Raw genomic sequence first — 20149 nt, forward strand, 5'->3', positions numbered from 1 at the left:
TAGCACCTTTACCAGGTTTGTATTGCTATCTGTATGCCTGTTAGGAAGATTTCCTCCCTCTTCCTGTACCGGTTACTCCAAAGGAAACAAAAATAATGGCTTCATTGGGGACATAGGTAACAATAACTGTCTAAAAGGGCTCCGGCCCTTCTCCATTTTGTCTAAAACTAAAAGAAAGGGTTTGGTGAAGGGTTCCATTTCATAATTGTAGTACCCCTCTGACACCCCAAAGGCAGCATAGCACCTCCAGAGGCAGGGGCAGGCTAGCATTTCACCCCAGGGCTGAGTCCATGGTTAAAATGAGCGGGACCAAGAAAGGATATTGGGCACTTTTGTCTTTTTAAAGTTTTTTTGCAGTACTGTTAAAGAGGCGAGGGTTAGGGGGTCCAGATACTGTAACAAATCACTTAAAGACTCTCCAGATCAATGTCCAGATTCGCAGTGTCAAAATCTTTAATCTGAACCGGCAATACTGTAAGCACATTCCCACATTTCACCAGACCCTTCTGAGAGACCAGTTTTCTTCCTGGCTTTCTCCAGCAAGGGGTCTCCCCTGGGTCTCCTCCTTGGCAAAGCTTCCTCCAGAGCATGTCCACTTGAGCACACGTTAGGCACAAAAAAAGGCTGTTGTAACTAACAGCAGAGCTCCATCCAGCAGCACCTCCCTAGGACTCAGCCCAGGGGAAGAAAGAAAGCATATGGCATGTCCCAAATATCTAAATCCTCCCCCAGCATGCACCAGTGGCAAAAACCTCCTACTTGATTGGCTGAATGAAATATAATTTATGATCATTTAATTTTGTTTGTGAAATCTCATACTATGACCAGTGGTACCAGTGACATCTACTGACAACAGTGGCAACAGTGAGAAATCACAAGCCAACTGAAGCATAGGGAAAAACCAGATGAAAAACTATACAATCTAAGTTAACAACAGCCCAGCCAAAAATAATAATAATCAACAGTAAGTCATATATCTGCAGCATTTTTCTTAATACTTGGCAGAATGTTATGTTATAACATTTATGCTATTCCGCTCCCAGACGACGTTGAATGAAGAAACGCAAAGGGTGAAGCTAGGACATGGTGTCACCTTGTACACCGAGATTGCACTCGTGGCTCAGAACTCCGGTCGGAGACGACTCGGCTAAATACCAATGCGTTTGTAACTTGTGTCAGTGGAGGCACTTGTAAATGTAACTGGAATGTATTGTTTTTAAGCAAATAAACATTTTTACACTATGGGAGCTCCTTTCCTTCCTCTTGTTCCCTATATACGAATGTGAATATATGAAATTACTAATGGAGTATATGTTGGGAGATATCGACTGCAGACTATTCATCCCAAGAGCAATGTGCGGTTGTTGGCTTATAATTTTACCAGCAATAAGTTCTAATGAGTCCATCTAGTGCTTGTGGTGGTGGATTCCATGGGGTGTTTTTGGAGCACACACCTGAAGGTCCCGATTGCAGCAATTACTTGAAATACATTTCTTTCACCCTATGTGAATGAGTATGGAGTACATTGTACCCCTATCCATTCACCTAAAAAAAGTGTCAAAGTAAAACACAGTACACAGGTTTTTAAAGTAATTTATTAAGGCAGCTCCGGCTCTTCTTCCTCTTCCGACGATGTCTTCTGCCTCTGCCGGTTCTTCTCCCTCTGTCCACTGTCTTCTGCCTCTGCCGGGTCTTCTCCGCTGTCTTCTCGCTCTTTTGCCGGGTCTTCTCACTCTTTTGCCGGGTCTTCTCCGCTGTCTTCTTCCTCTGTTCTTCTTTCGAAGTTGACTCGACGCTCTCTCCTGCTCTAATGCTGGGGCGCAGTGTTACACTACTTATATTGGCACGGGGCGTGGTCACCGGGTGACGTCATCCAGAGGCACCGCCCCTTATGATGTCACCATCCAATCAGAGAGCATCAAGTCAACATCGGAAGAAGAAGAACAGAGGGAGAAGACAGCGGAGAAGACCCGGCAAAAGAGCGAGAAGACCCAGCAAAAGAGCGAGAAGAGCCGGAGAGGGGAGAAGAAGTCTGAAGACTCCCCGGAGCTGCCTTAATAAATTACTATAAAACCTGTATACTGTGTTTTATTTTTGACACTTTTTTCATTGAAGTCGGACGCATGTCGGACTTCAATTCGCAGGGCAAAGTCTGATCTACAGTCATACGACTGTCATGTCGTACCAGTGTGAACCCAGCCTAAAAGGGGTAGCACAGTGTATTTCTTTACTCCCAAACATTTTTTGATTTATATCAAAATAGGATAGTAGCTTTATTTCCCTTGTTTTTTATTTGTTTTTTTCGTTTACATACTCCTTGGTGCGGCTCTATATTGAATTTTCATAATTTTATTTGTATATGTTGCTGTGCAATTTCTAGCACACTGTGGAACTGACAAGCTACAGATAGGTGTTGTAAAGCATGAAGTATTGCATGAAGCAGTGTAAAGTGACTAAATCATCCAGGTGAGTAAAAAACGGTGGATGCTGCAGCTGTACTTCTTCAGCACATGCCAGATCCCATCTACGTCTTTACAATAAAAATGAATAGGGACGTCTATATAATTTCTCAGTGTTTAGGGAAATGTTTTATAAAAATCATCTGGAGAAAAAGCCAATGCAGAATACAATTATAAAAGTTTCAAGACTACAATAATCCAGGTGATATTGCAGCCCCTAACCATTGGATATATTTCCAAGCCTCTTGAGTTGAGAACTGGAACCTAAATATAGGGCAGCATGGCGGCTAACCTCCAATCCAGTCAAGGATAAAGCTAACAATACATGGATCGAATTACCGCTAATTCTTGCTGAATCGGTTAAAATTCATTCTGTGGATAGCCTGTCAGCACCACCTGGCTCAAACAAAGTCATTTTTTTCATTGTCTTTCGTCGAGGAAACTGGATGGAAAATTCTCAGCAGAACAGCACCTGCATTCAATTAGATGCAGGTACTGTTTGGGTATTCTGATGGATGCTAGCTGTCACAAAAGCCAGCACTGCAGATTTATTCTTCCACACAGTTTCACAGTCCAGGGGGTGAACAAGAGAAATCTTAACATAAACTATATTGTCCAAAGTTTTGGGACACCGGCCTTTACACGCATATGAACTTTGCACAAAGCAAGGTCCATAAACACATGGATGAGTGAGTTTGGAGTGGAGGAACTTGACTGGCTTGCACAGAGTCCTGACCTCAACCCAAACACCTTTGAGATGAATTAGTGTGGAGACTGCAAGCCAGGACTTCTTGTTCAACATCAGTGCCTTACCTCAGAAATGCCCTTCTGGAAGAATGATCAAACATTCCCATAGACACGCTCCTAAACCTTGTGGACAGCCTTCCCAGAAGAGTTGAAACTTTTATAGCTGCAAAGGGTGGGCCAACTCAATATTGAACCCTACGGATTAAGACTGGGATGCCATTAAAGTTCATGTGCGTGTAAATAGTGTAGTGTATATGGCCAGCTTGCGATATCTCTCTCTGCCTTAAAAGCAGGGAACTGGACTTTTCTGTTCCTTTCATGTTCATGCAAAGTTTAATTTATGAGATTTAGTCTACAAGAGGCCCTGCTGTGGTCACTGTTCTAACAGCAAGTATTTTATATTCTACTACCAGGTAGTTCTGCACAGGAATCCTGAGTGGCCAAATGTGACAGGTGGTGTATGTCTTACACTTTGTAAAACACTGCCTTACAAAAACAAGCCAATGTCTTTTGATTTGAACTGTACAGGCAGTATTTTATCAACAGCAATTAGCTACGTCAAGATCAATTGGCTCTGGTAGTGCACTGCGTCACTTGCTGTGTTTTGTGAGTGTTTTTACTTTTATGTTTTGCAGTGTTTTATTTCAGCTAAATGTCTTGACTGCACTTACAGAACCTCTGTGGGTGGTTGCTAGTCTCAGAAACAACTGATTTCGGAAGGTCTTGGGTAAAAACAATGCATCTCACTCTGTTTACCTTTTTCAGTTTCCAAACCAAAGAAATGGAGATACAGAAATAGAAACAGATGAAAATAATGTTGAACTAGTTTCTTGTTAGACCTAGAAAAAGTTTTTTTTACCAACTAAGTTCTGCTTTGGGCAAAAGCTGCAGAACAATTATGGATGTCTTTTCTTTACACCATCTGAAAGTTTGGAGCACTTTATATTCTGGCCCCTTGAAATTTCTGCTAGCTCTGAATTTGTCCTAACCGAGTACTGAATTCAAAATGCCATGACATGTATATCAGTCTAAATGGAATTTTTTATTTTAATCTAAAATTGGGTTTTGATTTTTAGAAATTCAAGCAGGTTATAAGAAAAGTATTTCCTTATGGTTTTGTCATTAGTGCCATTTTCACAACATCACCTATTAGAAAAATGTTTGCATGGATGGGGTCATACCACCTTCCCATTTACAAGTAGTGGTGAAGAAAGTATGGTTTCCTTCTGTCACTCAGGGGTAATTACCTAGTAACATGTGCACATACCTTTTAAGATTTCTGGAGTGCCATTGGTGCTCTAAATTGTACTATGCTAAGCCAGGCTTGTGGGTTTGTTACCTACTCTAGTGTCTCACTGGCCAAAAGGGACAGCCACATTTGAAAATGACATATGTAGGCTCCAGTTTTCACTACGACCAGCTGCACAATGTTTTTACTGTTTCTCTGTCACAATTCATCAGTCTGCTGACTGGTATATGTAAAGTAACATCATAGTGTATATACACTATGAAAGAGCAAGCATGGTAAAACTACAGTATTAACATGTACTGTAATGACAACGCAAAATATGTGCTCATTGAAAATCTATTGTACAGTTTGAAGAAGAAGTGTATGAACCCTTTGGAATTATTTTGTTTTTTGAATGAAAGGTTTGTGGATGGATCTTCATCCTCGCCATTATAATAGAACTTTTGATTTAGCAAATGCACACATTTCTAAAATAGCATACCTTTTAGAACAAATGCTCAAAATCCTTAAATGGATACATATGTAAGCCTCTAGGATAATGACATCTTGAAAAGAAGCTAATTAGCTCAGATCTTCAAGTTGATATGTGGTTTGAAGGTACCCTGCCATATAAAAAAAAAGCACACAAAGCTTTAAAGTGGTTGTAAACCCTTTATAACCACTTTAACCTACAGGTAAGCCTAGATTAAGGCTTACCTGTAGGTGCTTGAAATATCTCCCAGACCTGCACGGGCTAGGAAATATTTGCAAATCGCCATCTTCTACGCATGCGCCGGAGTTAGAAAGGGCACGCTGTGCCGTTTTTAGCTCGGGTCATGCCGTTAAAGGCGGCTCTTGCGTGCATGCGCGGAAGTGACGTCACACGACTTCAGCCAGTCACAGAGCCGGAGTTCGCGGCCCGGAAGCAAGATGAGTGAAGAATGGACGCTCGCTATTAACGAGGAAGACGGGGACATCGCGGGCTTCTACTGCAGGTAAGTGTTACATAATGGGCTACTATGCGATGTATAGTAGCCCATTATGCTTTACCTTTGCAGGGAAACAAAGAGGAAGTAACACCCATCAGGGTTTACTTCCTCTTTAACCACTTGCCGACCGCCTCACAACGATATACGTCGGCAGAATGGCACGGGCAGGCAAAGTAACATACAGGTACGTTACTTGCCTCCCGCGAGCGGGGGGTCCGATCGGACCCCTCCCGCCCGGTGCCCGAGGCAGTCGGCATTTCTCCGCCGGCGATCGTAGGTGAGGGGGAGGCCATCCATTCGTGGCCACCCCCTCGCGATCGCTCCCGGCCAATTAAATCATTCCTCTGCTGCTGTATAGTAAACAGCAGCAGAGGAAATGATGTCATCTCTCCTCGGCTCTGTATTTTCCGTTCCGGCGCCAAGGAGAGGAGACATCAATGTGAGTGCACAACACACACGCACACAGTAGAACATGCCAGGCACACATTACACCCCTCATCACCCCCCGATCACCCCCCGATCACCCCCTAATCACCCCCCCCCCGTCACACTGACACCAGTTTTTTTTTTTTCCTGATTACTGCATTGGTGTCAGTTTGTGACAGTGTGGTAGGGCAGTTAGTGTTAGCCCCCTTTAGGTCTAGGGTACCCCCCTAACCCCCCCTAATAAAGTTTTAACCCCTTGATCACCCCCCGTCGCCAGTGTCACTAAGCGATCATTTTTCTGATCGCTGTATTAGTGTCACTGGTGACGCTAGTTAGGGAGGTAAATATTTAGGTTTGCCGTCATCGTTTTATAGCGTCAGGGACCCCCATATACTACCTAATAAAGGTTTTAACCCCTTGATTGCCCCCTAGTTAACCCTTTCACTAGTGATCACGTATAACTGTTACGGGTGACACTGGTTAGTTTATTTTTTATAGTGTCAGGGCACCCGCCGTTTATTACCTAATAAAGGTTTACCCCCCTGATCGCCCGGCGGTGATATGCGTCGCCCCAGGCAGCGTCAGGTTAGCGCCAGTACTGCTAACACCCACGCACGCAGCATACGCCTCCCTTAGTGGTATAGTATCTGAATGGATCAATATCTGACTTGATCAGATCTATACTAGTGTCCCCAGCAGCTTAGGGTTCCCAAAAATGCAGTGTTAGCGGGATCAGCCCAGATACCTGCTAGCACCTGCGTTTTGCCCCTCCGCCCGGCCCAGCCCAGCCCACCCAACTGCAGTATCGATCGATCACTGTCCCTTACAAAACACTAAACGCATAACCGCAGCATTCACAGAGTCAGACTTGATCCCTGCGATCGCTAACAGTTTTTTTGGTAGCGTTTTGGTGAACTGGCAAGCACCAGCCCCAAGCAGCGCCAGGCTAGCGCTAGTACCGCTAACACCCACGCACGCACCGTACACCTCCCTTAGTGGTATCGTATCTGAACGGATCAAAATCTGATCCGACCAGATCTATGCTAGCGTCCTCAGCAGTTTAGGGTTCCCAAAAACGCAGTGTTAGTGGGATCAGCCCAGATACCAGCTAGCACCTGCGTTTTGCCCCTCCGCCCGGCCCAGCCCAGCCCAGCCCACCCAAGTGCAGTATTGATCGATCACTGTCACTTACAAAACACTAAACACATAACTGCAGCGTTCGCAGAGTCAGGCCTGATCCCTGCGATCGCTAACAGTTTTTTTGGTAGAGTTTTGGGGAACTGGCAAGCACCAGCGGCATAGTACACCCCGGTTGTAGTCAAACCAGCACTGCAGTAACACTTGGTGACGTGGCGAGTCCCATAAGTGCAGTTTAAGCTGGTGAGGTGACAAGCACAAGTAGTGTCCCGCTGCCACCAAGAAGAAGACAAACGCAGGCCCGTCGTGCCCATAATGCCCTTCCTGCTGCATTTGCCAATCCTAATTGGGAACCGACTGCTTCTGCAGCACCCGTACTTCCCCCATTCACATCCCCAACCAAATGCAGTCGGCTGCATGAGAGGCATTTTCTTTATGTCCTCCCGAGTACCCCTACCCAACGAACCCCCCCCCAAAAAGATGTCGTGTCTGCAGCAAGCGCGGATATAGGCGTGACACACGGTATTATTGTCCTTTCTGTCCTGGCAATCCTTGTCTTTGCATTGGTGAATGTTTTGAACGCTACCATACACTAGTCCCCATTGAGAACGTCCATTTGATGACGAAACGCGTCTACACGCTATCACGTGACCAGGAAGTAGGACGAGCTCCGCTTTGTGATTTTATGCTGGCCGGCGTTTTGTACAATATTCATGCGAAATTCATCCTTCTGTTTGTAAGTGCATTATTTTTATCTATTAAAACGTTCCTTGAATGTATTACACCGTGGATAGTTTATTTCCTTTTTGGGTCATGGACTGAGGACATGGATTTCTTGGCTACAGAGGGCGAATCAATCATGTCTTGTCACCCATTGATCGATTCTTAGTGTGATATAGAGTCTAGCTACCACTGTGTGTCGGTAAGCACAATTTACAGCCACGGTGGTGGGATATCATCCTTTGTTTTTGTGTGCACACCAGGGTGTTGGTACGTTTGTATGTCCACACACGTATATAACCATACTACACTATGGCCAGCCTTTTTGTTATTTTTTTCTCCTATATTTACTGAGGGAATCATATCTTGAACCTGGACAGAGCTGATCGGTTCCATCGCAAAGGCCCTGGCTGGGTTTAAGCCATTCGTCTATTTTGTTTGGTGTTCTGGTAAGGGCAACTTACTCTTGTGATATCTGGATTATCATTTCATCCATATTTGTTGAAGTATTTTCAATTTAAAAAAAAAAAAAAAATATATATATATATATATATATATATATATATATATATATATATATATTTTTTTTGTGGTATTTAATTTTTCCACCTAAATAACGTTTTAAATAACGTAATGAGTATTTAGCGCAGTTTATTATTTTTAAATTGTGTGTACTAGCTATACCCCAGAGGAGTGGCACAATCGTGCTATAACGCTCCCCAGACCAGGTCTGGTAATCGAGTGTAGGCCTAGTTTGGGTTGTGGAAAGGAATAGCCAGCAAGGAGTCCACTGACCACCCCTCTCGTTCCCCTGATAGGGTGATGTGTCTCTTAGTATATGTGTTGACGGTTATAAAGTTAGTTAATAGAAAGCATGAGCTGGGTTTTGCATAAATGGGATGCAGTTTCCCAGACAAACTTTGCATGTAACTCCTTCATCTATGGGCATCACGTTCACTCCCAGCCAACTCCTATCTATAACAGTAAGCTTCTAGTTCTTTGTATTTGCCAAGCATTGAGTATTAACTTAGAAATCCACTTCTATGTGACATGTATACAGTGTCTCCTATCCCCAGAATGTGCTAAGCAGTTCGTAGGTAAGAGAGAGAGCTGAGTTCTCCCGACAATCCCCCCAGCATCCAAACATATAAACATCATCCCCCATTTAAAGTCAGGAGTAGAACCAAAACATATGTGGTCTTCAGACCCGGGCATATAGCTGCTACAAGTACAACTCAAATTATTATCCTCCATTGTTCATGTACATATTTTCGGAGATGCTATACAATATAGGATGGCGGCGACCACCCACCCCCCCCGCCCACTATCGTCCACCCGACATCACACTTAATGTAATTTTAGACGAGAGGAGGGAGGGGCGAGCACCCCCTGCCAGGCACCGACCACAAGTAAACTGGAGACAGTCTAGATGTAAGCAGCATCGTCCTGAATACAGTTTAGTGCTGTTCAGTTAAAGTTGCATAAGACACCATCTATAGGAACTTCCCGTTACCAGACTATAAACACATTTCTCAGGTTTATACTCAACATTAGAGGTCATAGGGCCATATAAAAGCAAACCATGTGCAAACCATGTGCATCATCTAAGTATCGGTAAGTCTCTTGGAATCCACCGCTTAGAAGCTGTGTCTGTGGGTCCTCCATCAAAAACATATCTCGGTCTGGCCGAGGCCCACCCCCCGCATTCTCCTAAGCTGATGTTTCTTAGTGAGTCCCGATGATTGTCTAGGGTTACCTGCACTGGTGTGTGGAGAAAAATGAAAAGTCTGTGCAGCATTATGTTTCGGCTCCATTGTCTAGCAAGATAGAAGGGGGGTGTGGGTCCACTAACATTGCTGGGTAAACGGTTCACTTAAGTGGATCGCAAAAAACTAGCAAAGGGCAAAGTAAGCTGATTGAAGCTAAGTTAAGGTTTGGGCTGGGAGAAGGCTCCATGTTCATAACTCACGTGTCCCCTCGTCAGGAGGTGCCCGGCTTCTCCTCCGGGATCTCTGCTGGCGGGGAGGAGCGGGCAATCTCTGCGTGGCGGATCCCGGGCAGCCCGTCGGTCTCGGAACGAAGGCAATCCAATCTGGGACCGGGATTGGCTCAGTGGCCAAGAAATCAAAAAAGGCTGGTAAATCCGTCGGGGTGCGCAGGGTGAAGGAGGTAGTTCCATTACGAAATGTAACCGCAAGGGGATAACCCCAGCGGTATGTGCAACCCTGACGTCTAGCCAAATCCAGGGCCTGTCTCAGAAGGGCCCTTCTCTGGAGCGTGGCTCTCGACAGGTCTGGGAGAATTTTGATTGCCGCTCCATCAAATTCCACCTCTCCATGTTCCCACGCCTTGCGGAGGATCAGCTCCTTCTGGGTGTACTTGTGGAGCCTGCAGAGAACATCCCGTGGTCTATCCGGGTCTGAGGACTTAGGACCCAGGGTTCTGTGGACCCGATCCAGTTCTAGGTCAGGGGGTGCTGTTCCCAGGACTTTTTGGAATATGGCCGTAACTGACACCACCAAATCCTCCAACCCCGTTGCCTCAGGAATGCCCCCCAGCCGCAGGTTGTTTCGGTGGCTGTGGTCTTCCAAATCCTTTATGTGGAGTTGTAGTTCTATTGTCTGCGCAGTGTGTAGTTCTTGTGATCGTTCCAGGGCAACGACCCGCTGGGAGAGGGACGAGATTGTGAGATCGCTAGAATCTACCCGTTCCGTGAGGTCGTGCATCTCGGTCCTGAGTTCCTGAATGTCGCGACTATGTGCTTCCTCCACCCGGAGTATAAGAGACTCCATGTCTGTCCTAGAAGGTAGAGCTTCAATGTCTGCCTTGGTGGGGAGAGCCATTAGTATGCTCCGTAGGTCATCAGACAAGTCCCCAATTGGGATGGGCCAGCCATATCTTCCCGAAACACCGCTGGAGTCTCTGAAGGAAAATCTGAGGCTACTGGAGAGATGGTAGACGGTGGCGAGTCTGGTGTGCTTGTCCCCATCATAGACTGTACACGTGGTGAAGTCGCAATGGCGCCCGGTGAGGTCGCCTGCGGGTCTTTAAAGTATCTCTTTATGCCGCTCCGGGGATTCAGTGACCACGAGCCTCTGGCCGACGAGCGTGTCCTGTACCTTACATTTGCTTAGTGTAAATCGTCAATTTGTGGGAAGAAGAAGGGTAATGCCGGAAGCTCTCAGGAAAGTCTTCCTCACTCGGCCATTGCTAAGCCACGCCAGGTATGCAATTTTTTATACTTTACTGTTTACTGTGCTTTATTGTTAACCATTTTTTTGTTTTCAGATACGCCATTCACGACCTTGAGTGGTTATACCAGAATGATGCCTGCAGGTTTAGTTATCATCTTGGTATCATTCTTTTCAGCCAGCGGTCGGCTTTCATGTAACATCAATCCTAGCAGCTAATTAGCCTCTAGACTGCTTTTACAAGCAGTGGGAGGGAATGTCCCCCCCCCACCGTCTTCTATGTTTTTCTCTGGCTCTCCTGTCCCAACAGGGGACCCCCTCTGTAAATCTAAAGTGGTAACCTTTAAAGGCTTTTAAAGGCTTTTAAAAATGTATGTAGTTTGTCACCACTGCACGTTTGTGCGCAATTTTAAAGCATGTCATGTTTGGTATCCATGTACTCGGCCTAAGATCATCTTTTTTATTTCATCAAACATTTGGGCAATATAGTGTGTTTTAGTGTATTAAAATTAAAAAAAGGGGTGTTTTTTCCCCAAAAAATGCGTTTGAAAAATCGCTGCGCAAATACTGTGTGAAAAAAAAAATGAAACACCCACCATTTTAATCTGTAGGGCCTTTGCTTTAAAAAAATATATAATGTTTGGGGGTTCAAAGTAATTTTCTTGCAAAAAAAAAATATTTTTTCAACAAATAGTGTCAGAAAGGGCTTTGTCTTCAAGTGGTTAGAAGAGTGGGTGATGTGTGACATAAGCTTCTAAATGTTGTGCATAAAATGCCAGGACAGTTCAAACCCCCCCAAATTACCCCATTTTGGAAAATAGACACCCAAGCTATTTGCTGAGAGGCATGTCGAGTCCATGCAATATTTTATATCGTGACACAAATTGCGGGAAAAAGACAATTTTTTTTTTTTTTGCCCAAAGTTGTCACTAAATGATGTATTGCTCACACATGCCATGGGAATGTGTGAAATTACACCCCAAAATACATTCTGTTGCTTCTCCTGAGTACGGGGATACCACATGTGTGAGACTTTTTGGGAGCCTAGCCGCGTACGGGACCTCAAAAACCAAGCACCGCCTTCAGGGTTTCTAAGGGTGTAAATTTTTGATTTCACTCCTCACTGCCTATCACAGTTTCGGAGGCCATGGAATGCCCAGATGGCACAACCCCCCCCCCCCCCAAATGACCCCATTTTGGAAAGTAGACACCCCAAGCTATTTGCTGAGAGGTATGGTGAGTATTTTGCAGACCTCGCTTTTTGTCACAAAGTTTTGAAATTTGAAAAAAGAAAAAAAAATACATTTTTCTTTTCTTTCTTAATTTTCAAAAACAAATGAGAGCTGCAAAATACTCACCATGCCTCTCAACAAATAGCTTGGGGTGTCTACTTTCCAAAATGGGGTCATTTGGGGGAATTTTGTGCCATCTTGGCATTTTATGGCCTTCAAAACTGTGATAGGTAGTGAGGAGTGAAATCAAAAATTTACACCCTTAGAAATTCTGAAGGCGGTGATTGGTTTTCGGGCCCCGTACGCAGCTAGGCTCCCAAAAAGTCCCACACATGTGGTATCCCCATACTCAGGAGAAGCAGCAGAATGTATTTTTGGGTGTAATTCCACATATGCCCGTGGCATGTTTGAGCAATATATCATTTAGTGACAACTTTGTGCAAAAAAAAAAAAAAAGTTTGTAATTTTCCCGCAATTTGTGGCAAAATATAAAATATTCCATGGACTCAACATGCCTCTCAGCAAATAGCTTGGGGTGTCTACTTTCCAAAATGGGGTCATTTGGGGGGGGGGTTTGAACTGTCCTGGCATTTTATGGCCTTCAAAACTGTGATAGGTAGTGAGGAGTGAAATCAAAAATTTACGCCCTTAGAAATCCTGAAGGCGGTGCTTTTCGGGGCCCCGTACGTGGATAGGCTCCCAAAAAGTCCCACACATGTGGTATCCCCATACTCAGGAGAAGCAGCAGAATGTATTTTGGGGTGCAATTCCACATATGCCCATGGCCTGTGTGAGCAATAGATCATTTAGTGACAACTTTTTGTAATTTTTTTTTTTTGTCATTATTCTATTACTTGGGACAAAAAAATTAATATTCAATTAGCTCAACATGCCTCTCAGCAATTTTCTTGGGGTGTCTACTTTCCAAAATGGGGTCATTTGGGGGGGGGGGTTGTACTGCCCTGCCATTTTAGCACCTCAAGAAATGAGATAGGCAGTCATAAACTAAAAGCTGTGTAAATTCCAGAAAATGTAAACCAATAAATATACGCTTATTGACATTTTTTTACCAAAGACATGTGGCTGAATACATTTTGGACTAAATGTATGACTAAAATTGAGTTTATTGGATTTTTTTTGTAACAAAAAGTAGAAAATATCATTTTTTTTCAAAATTTTCGGTCTTTTTCCATTTATAGAGCAAAAACTAAAAACCGCAGTGGTGATAAAATACCATCAAAAGAAAGCTCTATTTGTGGGAACAAAAGGACGCAAATTTCGTTTGGGTACAGCATTGCATGACCGCGCAATTAGCAGTTAAAGCGACGCAGTGCCAAATTGTAAAAAGTGCTCTGGTCAGGAAGGGGGTAAATCCTTCCAGGGCTGAAGTGGTTAAGCCTGGTACACACTAATGCCCCGTACACACGGTCGGACTTTGTTCGGACATTCCGACAACAAAATCCTAGGATTTTTTCAGATGAATGTTGGCTCAAACTTGTCTTGCATACACACGGTCACACAAAGTTGTCGGAAAATCCGATCGTTCTAAATGCAGTGACGTAAAACACGTACGTCGGGACTATAAACGGGGCAGTGGCCAATAGCTTTCAGCTCTTTATTTATTCTGAGCATGCGTGGCACTTTGTCCGTCGGATTTGTGTACACACGATCGGAATTTCTGACAACGGATTTTGTTGTCGGAAAATTTTATATCCTGCTCTCAAACTTTGTGTGTCGGAAAATCCGATGGAAAATGTGTGATGGAGCCTGCACACGGTCGGAATTTCCGACAACAAGGTCCTATCACACATTTTCCGTCGGAAAATCCGACCGTGTGTACGGGGCATAATAGTTTTTTTTTTTTCGTTCAACCCAGTGGGCTGAAAGAAAAAAAGCTGACAGCTAAGGTCAGAGCTGCTGTACTAACAATCTGAAGTTAGTACAGTGGTCTCCCTTGCTGTTCTATTGTGTTCTGACAGGGGGAAGGCCCCCACCAGAACAATCTGGGCAGCACTCCCAGCTATTGGCTGAGAGCGCTGATCGGTAGCTAACCGGCAGACCTTTTTTGGTTATGCTCCTTCGACAGAAGCCGAACAAACGACCCGGCTTCTGTCAGACTGGCTGCAGTTTTTTTTAAATCTAGCAAGATGCAGTCCCTTACATGGCTTAATTTTTAAGAGGAAACTGTGGTGGTACTAGTTGCACTTGTTGCAGACATTATTAAGAGTAATGTTGTTCGTTCCTTTTCGGCTGAAAGGGAACATAAAATACAAATAAATAGTTTTTTAACTGCAACACAAAATACGTAATTTATATTATCACTTGTAAAATATGCCTTGTACAATATATAGGACGCACAATGAGATGCCTGAGGGATAGATTTTATGAGCACTTATATAGTATTGAAAAAAATCAATCCACCAATGTTGCACACCGCTTTAACTACTATCATGCTGGAGATCTTTCAGCGGTGGGGGTACAGGTTCTTGAAAAAGGCACCACACTTAAGAGAGCGGGGGATGTGTTCCGACTTCTCTGCAAGAGGGACGTTTTTGGGATTTTTCAGTTTAAAACACGTATACCTTTTGGTTTAAATTTTGAATGGGATATAACTAATTTTTATGATTGAGTGAGTTATGTTTTATTTTCCTCAAATGACTTCCCTTCCTCCTCCAATTTTTGTATGCATATGTATGCTTTCTTATGCTTCTCCTGCCTTTTTATGCTTCTTTTATGCATCTTTGTGCATTTTTGCGTATGTTCACGCATTTTGGTGCATTTTCGTACATCTCTTTTATTCAGACTTTACATTTTTGTACCCTTCTATTGGGGCTGATTAGAGAGACTCTTTTTGATTTGCTGTGTCCCCATCTGGTCCTTTTGCAACATCACGTCTATTTCTAGTAACTTTTACATTGGGTATATTGGATTTTTTTCCATGGCCATGTCTCTTTTTTTTTACTCCTGTCAGATATATGCTCTCTACTCAGTAATTTACTAACATGGCAATGAGTATACATGACAATGTTATTTATAGATGGTCTAGAGAGCATATTTTACATGACAGTGAGGGCTCTTGTATCTATGTATGCATTGTTTTTATAGGTAGGCAACATTGTATCTTTTTTTTAGGCTGTGTTAATTTTTATACTTTTTTGTAGTTAATGACATATATATCACACTGCTGTCCCAATGGTGTTTTATGGTGGCTTAGTATTGTCTTTGTGGCTGGGTACATGTATTGTAGAAGTTTATGATTTTTTTTTTTTGATTATCCACTTTTACATTTTCACTTTCATTTTGTGTTTTTTCTTTCTTCTTTTTGTTGTTTTTTTTTTTCTGTTTCATTATCGCTAGTTTATTTGTCAATGATTTTAATCACCTGTGTCCATTTGTTATGCCTCAGCAATTGTGCCTGCACTTCCTGTTGGTTGCACACATAAATAACTGAGGTCTGGGTTTTGTCTTTGTTATGAGTAAGCATGAGTGATTTGTGTGAAACGCGTCAACCAAGTTCCTGTGTATCTGTCTGGCTTGGCAATAATAAAGAACCATCAAGATTTTGACTACACTGTGGTGTGCTACTATTATCCTTTTCTTTATTGCTTTCTTTGGTGGCGAGCCAGGGTGAGCACCCGCAACAGGGGGACAGCCATTGGCTGAGAGCACTGATCGGGAGCCAGTCGGCATACCTTTTTCAGTCATGAGCCTTCGAAAGAAGACGACCGGACGCACCAGCTGCCATACACATGGGTCAAATGTCGGCCTGTTTCTATTGAACTGGCTGATGCCAGCTGACATTCGGCCCCCGTATAGGCTTTAGGGAACTCTAATGATCTTGACATGATGACACCAAGAATAAGGATTCATGGTCTTGTAAAGACACCGTAGAGGGATCAACTTATGAGCAGTGGGGAGTAAGTGCAGAATATAATCAGTTCAGCATACTACACTACTAAAGGCCAACCCCCAGAAAGATATGGCACCCCATTTTTATAACATTGATACACACATTCAGGAATTCTCAAGTAGCATATCCAAAGGTATCTTGTGGAAGAAGCACAGTGATGAAATACTTTTTATTCTCTCACTCCTCTGCATTTCTGCCAATTATAGGTTCACCTTAAAAAGTTAGTGGAAAATGAGGGGAAAGGGGAATGAGGGGAATGGTGGGACATGTGAAGCGCAACACCAGAATCAAATGAATCAATTGGTAGATATTATTTAATGGTGCACATTGGTTGCATGTGGGACAGTAAAAAAAATGTAATAAATAATATAATAAATACATATAAATGTATACACACACACATAAGTGTTCCTACAATGTAAATAATATACCTGTATATTAAAATGTATTAAATGTAGCCCAAACTTGCATGTAGACATGATTGATTGCACACTTGATAATGTAAAATGTTTTCAAATTTCTTCAAGGTAGTCTCATAGTAGATCAGTTTGCTCCTTGCTCCTTGCACCTTGATGACACGATGCACATCTCTGGACTATGCTTTTCACTTAATACCAAGGAAGCCCCATGGGCCCCTATTCAGCTCTTATTACAACCACAGTTACTTATTGGGGACGACATCTCTATTGATGCTCACTTCTTGTATTCTGTTCACCGCTGTGCTGCCGCAGTCACCGCCACCTCAGTTTTCAGCGATGATGTTTCCATAGTGCCTCCAGCTACTAATACTACCGTGTTGTTAAATACTGTAGCTTACTTATAGACATACCTATATCGCATTTGCTCCTGATGAGTGGACATTATACACGAATTGTGCGTAGAGCTATATAACGATGTATTGTCACAGCTACCATGCATCTACTATGAGACTACCTTGAAGAAATTTGAATCAATTTTACATTATCAGGTGTGCAATCAATCGTGTCTATATGCAAGTTTGTGCTACATTTAATACATTTTAATATATATTATTTACTATGTAGGTACACTTATGTGTGTGTATACATTTATATGTATTATGTTATTTATTACATTTTATTTACTGTCCCACACCACATGCATCCATGTGCACCATTAAATAGTATCTACTAATTGATTCATTTGGTTCTGGTGTTGTGCTTCATATAAAGTTCCACCATTCTCCCTTCCCTTCTTTTTTCTATATGATTCAAGGATGGAGACATATGAACTCTGTAGCAGTCGCTGTCTCATATAAAGTCCCAATAATTTTATTTTACGAAGTTAATGGTGTAGTCACTGATGTCCATCTATAAACTTATAGCGTGTGGACAGTCATGGAGGGTGACAAGCCTCCACCATTTTACTAACCCCCATCTTTGTGCTTTTTACTTGCAGTTCTGTGAACTTTGTACATTTCTATGCCAGCCATTTGAGACTGTTTGTTAACTGCCAGAAGAAATGATACTCTTTGATCACAATAACAGAAAGTTGTAGTTGTAACACAGAGTGTGAATGGCCACATTAAACTCTAATCCCTTCATAAAAAGAATTATGTTTGCAGCCGGCAGACTTCCACACTCGTGGAGTGATGCATAGCTAACCAACGTAAAACCAAATGCTCACTAATAAGAATCTAATTTGTGTGTTTTTGCAACTATTTTAATAGATGGTTTTTCTTTTGTGGCAGGATACCAGAGAAAATTATCTGTAAAGGATGATCAGAAGAGTGTTGATCACATTTTATACACAGCTTTTAATATCTGTTGATTACATCAGTCACCATCTTCTGTACAAAATTCTGCACATTTTCTGAGTCATCCCATAGTGTTGGGTTTATGGTGTAAGAAAGTGCAAAACATAATCTTCAAAGGTAAGTTGGCTTTCTGGCTGAGTTAAATATGACAAATATTGACATTATAATCCTTAAGGCCCCTTTCACACTTATACGACTTCAAAGTCGCGCGATTTTACCGCGATTTCGCGGCCGCTATTTTGCAGCGATTTAGCCACGATTTTACCGTGATTTTGACGCGATTTTGCCGCGATTTGGGAACAGTACTACTTTGTATGACTTTGCCACAGCTTTGGCATTAACCATTCTCAGCTTGTGCTTACAAAGTAGTGCTGAAATTGTGTCGATATTATTCAGGTACAACTTGCATGCTACTTGAGGGTTTAACATTGAGGTCTATGGAGTACAAATCGTATGGAAGTTGGACCAAAGTAGTGCTGAAATCGTGTCTATATTATTCAGGTATGATTTGCATGCTACTTGGGGGTTTAACATTGAGGTCTATGGAGTACAAATCGTATGAAAGTTGGACCAAAGTAGTGCAGGGACTACTTTGAAGTCGGCAAATATGAATGGTAGTCATTGAAAATCATGGAGAATGACTTGTCATATGATTTTGCAGTACAAAATCGTGGGACAAGTTGTATAAGTGTGAAAGGGGCCTAAGTCCTACTTTCTGACATTTCTAAAGGAAAAAAAAGTAATTTAACCACTTAAGCCACGGACCATTTGGCTAGCCAAAGACCAGAGCACTTTTTGCGATTCGGCACTGCGTCACTTTAACTGACAATTGCGCAGTCGTGCAATGTGGCTCCCGAACAAAATTGACGTCCTTTTTTCCCCACAAAAAGAGCTTTCTTTTGGTGGTATTTGATCACCTCTGCGGTTTTTATTTTTTGCGCTATAAACAAAAAAAGAGCGCCAATTTTGAAAAAACGCATTATTTTTTACTTTTTGTATAATGAATATCCCCAAAAAATATATTAAAAAACCTCAGTTTAGGCCAATATGTATTCTTCTACATATTTTTGGTAAAAAAAATCGCAATAAACGTTTATGATTGGTTTGCACAGAAGTTATAGCGTCTACAAAATAGGAGATAGTTTTATGGCATTTGTATTAATAATTTTTTTTTTACTAGTAATAGCAGTGATCAGCGATTTTTATCGTGACTGCGACATTATGGCGGACAAATTGGACACTTTTGGCACTATTTTGAAAATGAAAAATGCATTGATTACTGTGTAAATGTGACTGGCAGTGAAGGGGTGCGGCAGGGGTTAAGTGTGTCCTAGGGAGTGATTCTAACTGTAGGGGGATGGGCTATGTGTGACACGACACTGTTCACCGCTCCCGATCACAGGGAGCTGTGATCAGTGTCATTAGGCAGAACGGGGAAATGCTTGTTTACATCAGCATTTCCCAGTTCTTCCTCTCCGTGAGACGATCGCGGGTATCCCCGCGGACATCGGGTCCGCGGGACCCGCGATCACACTCATGGAGCTCACGGCAGGGTCGCGCTTGCGCCACCAGCGGTGTGCACGCGACCACACGGCAGCACATTTAAAGGGACGTATCTGTACGCCTATTTGCCTTTCCGTGCCATTCTGCCGACGTAAATGTTTGTGCAGCAGTCGGCAAACGGTTAAAACTGCTCGCGGCTGTAATGAATTGTCGGGTCTCGGCAATGTAGATAAAACTCATTGAAAAAAACGGCATGGGTTCCCCCTCAGTCTATTCCCAGGCCCTTTGGGTCAGGTATGAATATTAAGGAGAACCCCAAACCAAAATTTTTAAACAAAATTGCGTGGCGGTCCCACCAAAATCCATACCAGGCACTTTAGGTCCTGTATGGATATTAAGGGGAACCCTGCGCCAAATTTAAAAAAAATGGCGTAGGGGTCCCCCTAAAATCCATACCAGACCCTTCAGGTCTGGATAGATTTCAAGGGGAACCCTGCGTCAAAATAAAAAACAAATGGCATAGGGGTCCCCCCCAAAATCCATACCAGACCCTTATCCAAGCACGCAACCTGGCAGGCCGCAGGAAAAGAGGGAGGAACGAGAGAGCGCCCCCCCGAACCATATCAGGCCACATGCCCTCAACATGGGGGGGTGCTTTGGGGTCCCCAAAGCACCTTGTCCCCATGTTGATAGGGACAAAGGCCTCATCCCCACAACCCTTGCCGGTGGTTGTGGGGGTCTGCGGGTGGGGGGCTTATCGGAATCTGGAAGCTCCCTTTAACAAGGGGACCCCCAGATCCCTGCCCCCCCATGTGAATTGGTAACGAGTACAT

The 20149-nt window shown here is 43.1% G+C and overlaps 1 long non-coding RNA gene across 11 annotated transcripts in view; it reads left to right on the forward strand.

Annotated features, from left to right (window-relative positions):
- Window positions 1-20149, forward strand: part of LOC141140654 (uncharacterized) — a 905916-nt gene that overhangs the window by 594935 nt on the left and 290832 nt on the right. For 10 of the 11 annotated variants that reach the window (XR_012243967.1, XR_012243970.1, XR_012243966.1 and 7 more), the window contains one exon: window positions 17748-17930. The exons of the other annotated variant lie outside the window; for it this stretch is intronic. This is a non-coding gene — a long non-coding RNA (uncharacterized lncRNA). The remainder of the gene's footprint in view (window positions 1-17747; window positions 17931-20149) is intronic. 11 annotated transcript variants of the gene reach the window in all.

The sequence above is a fragment of the Aquarana catesbeiana genome, linkage group LG04 (assembly GCF_042186555.1).
Source record: "Aquarana catesbeiana isolate 2022-GZ linkage group LG04, ASM4218655v1, whole genome shotgun sequence".
Classification (NCBI taxonomy): domain Eukaryota; kingdom Metazoa; phylum Chordata; class Amphibia; order Anura; family Ranidae; genus Aquarana; species Aquarana catesbeiana.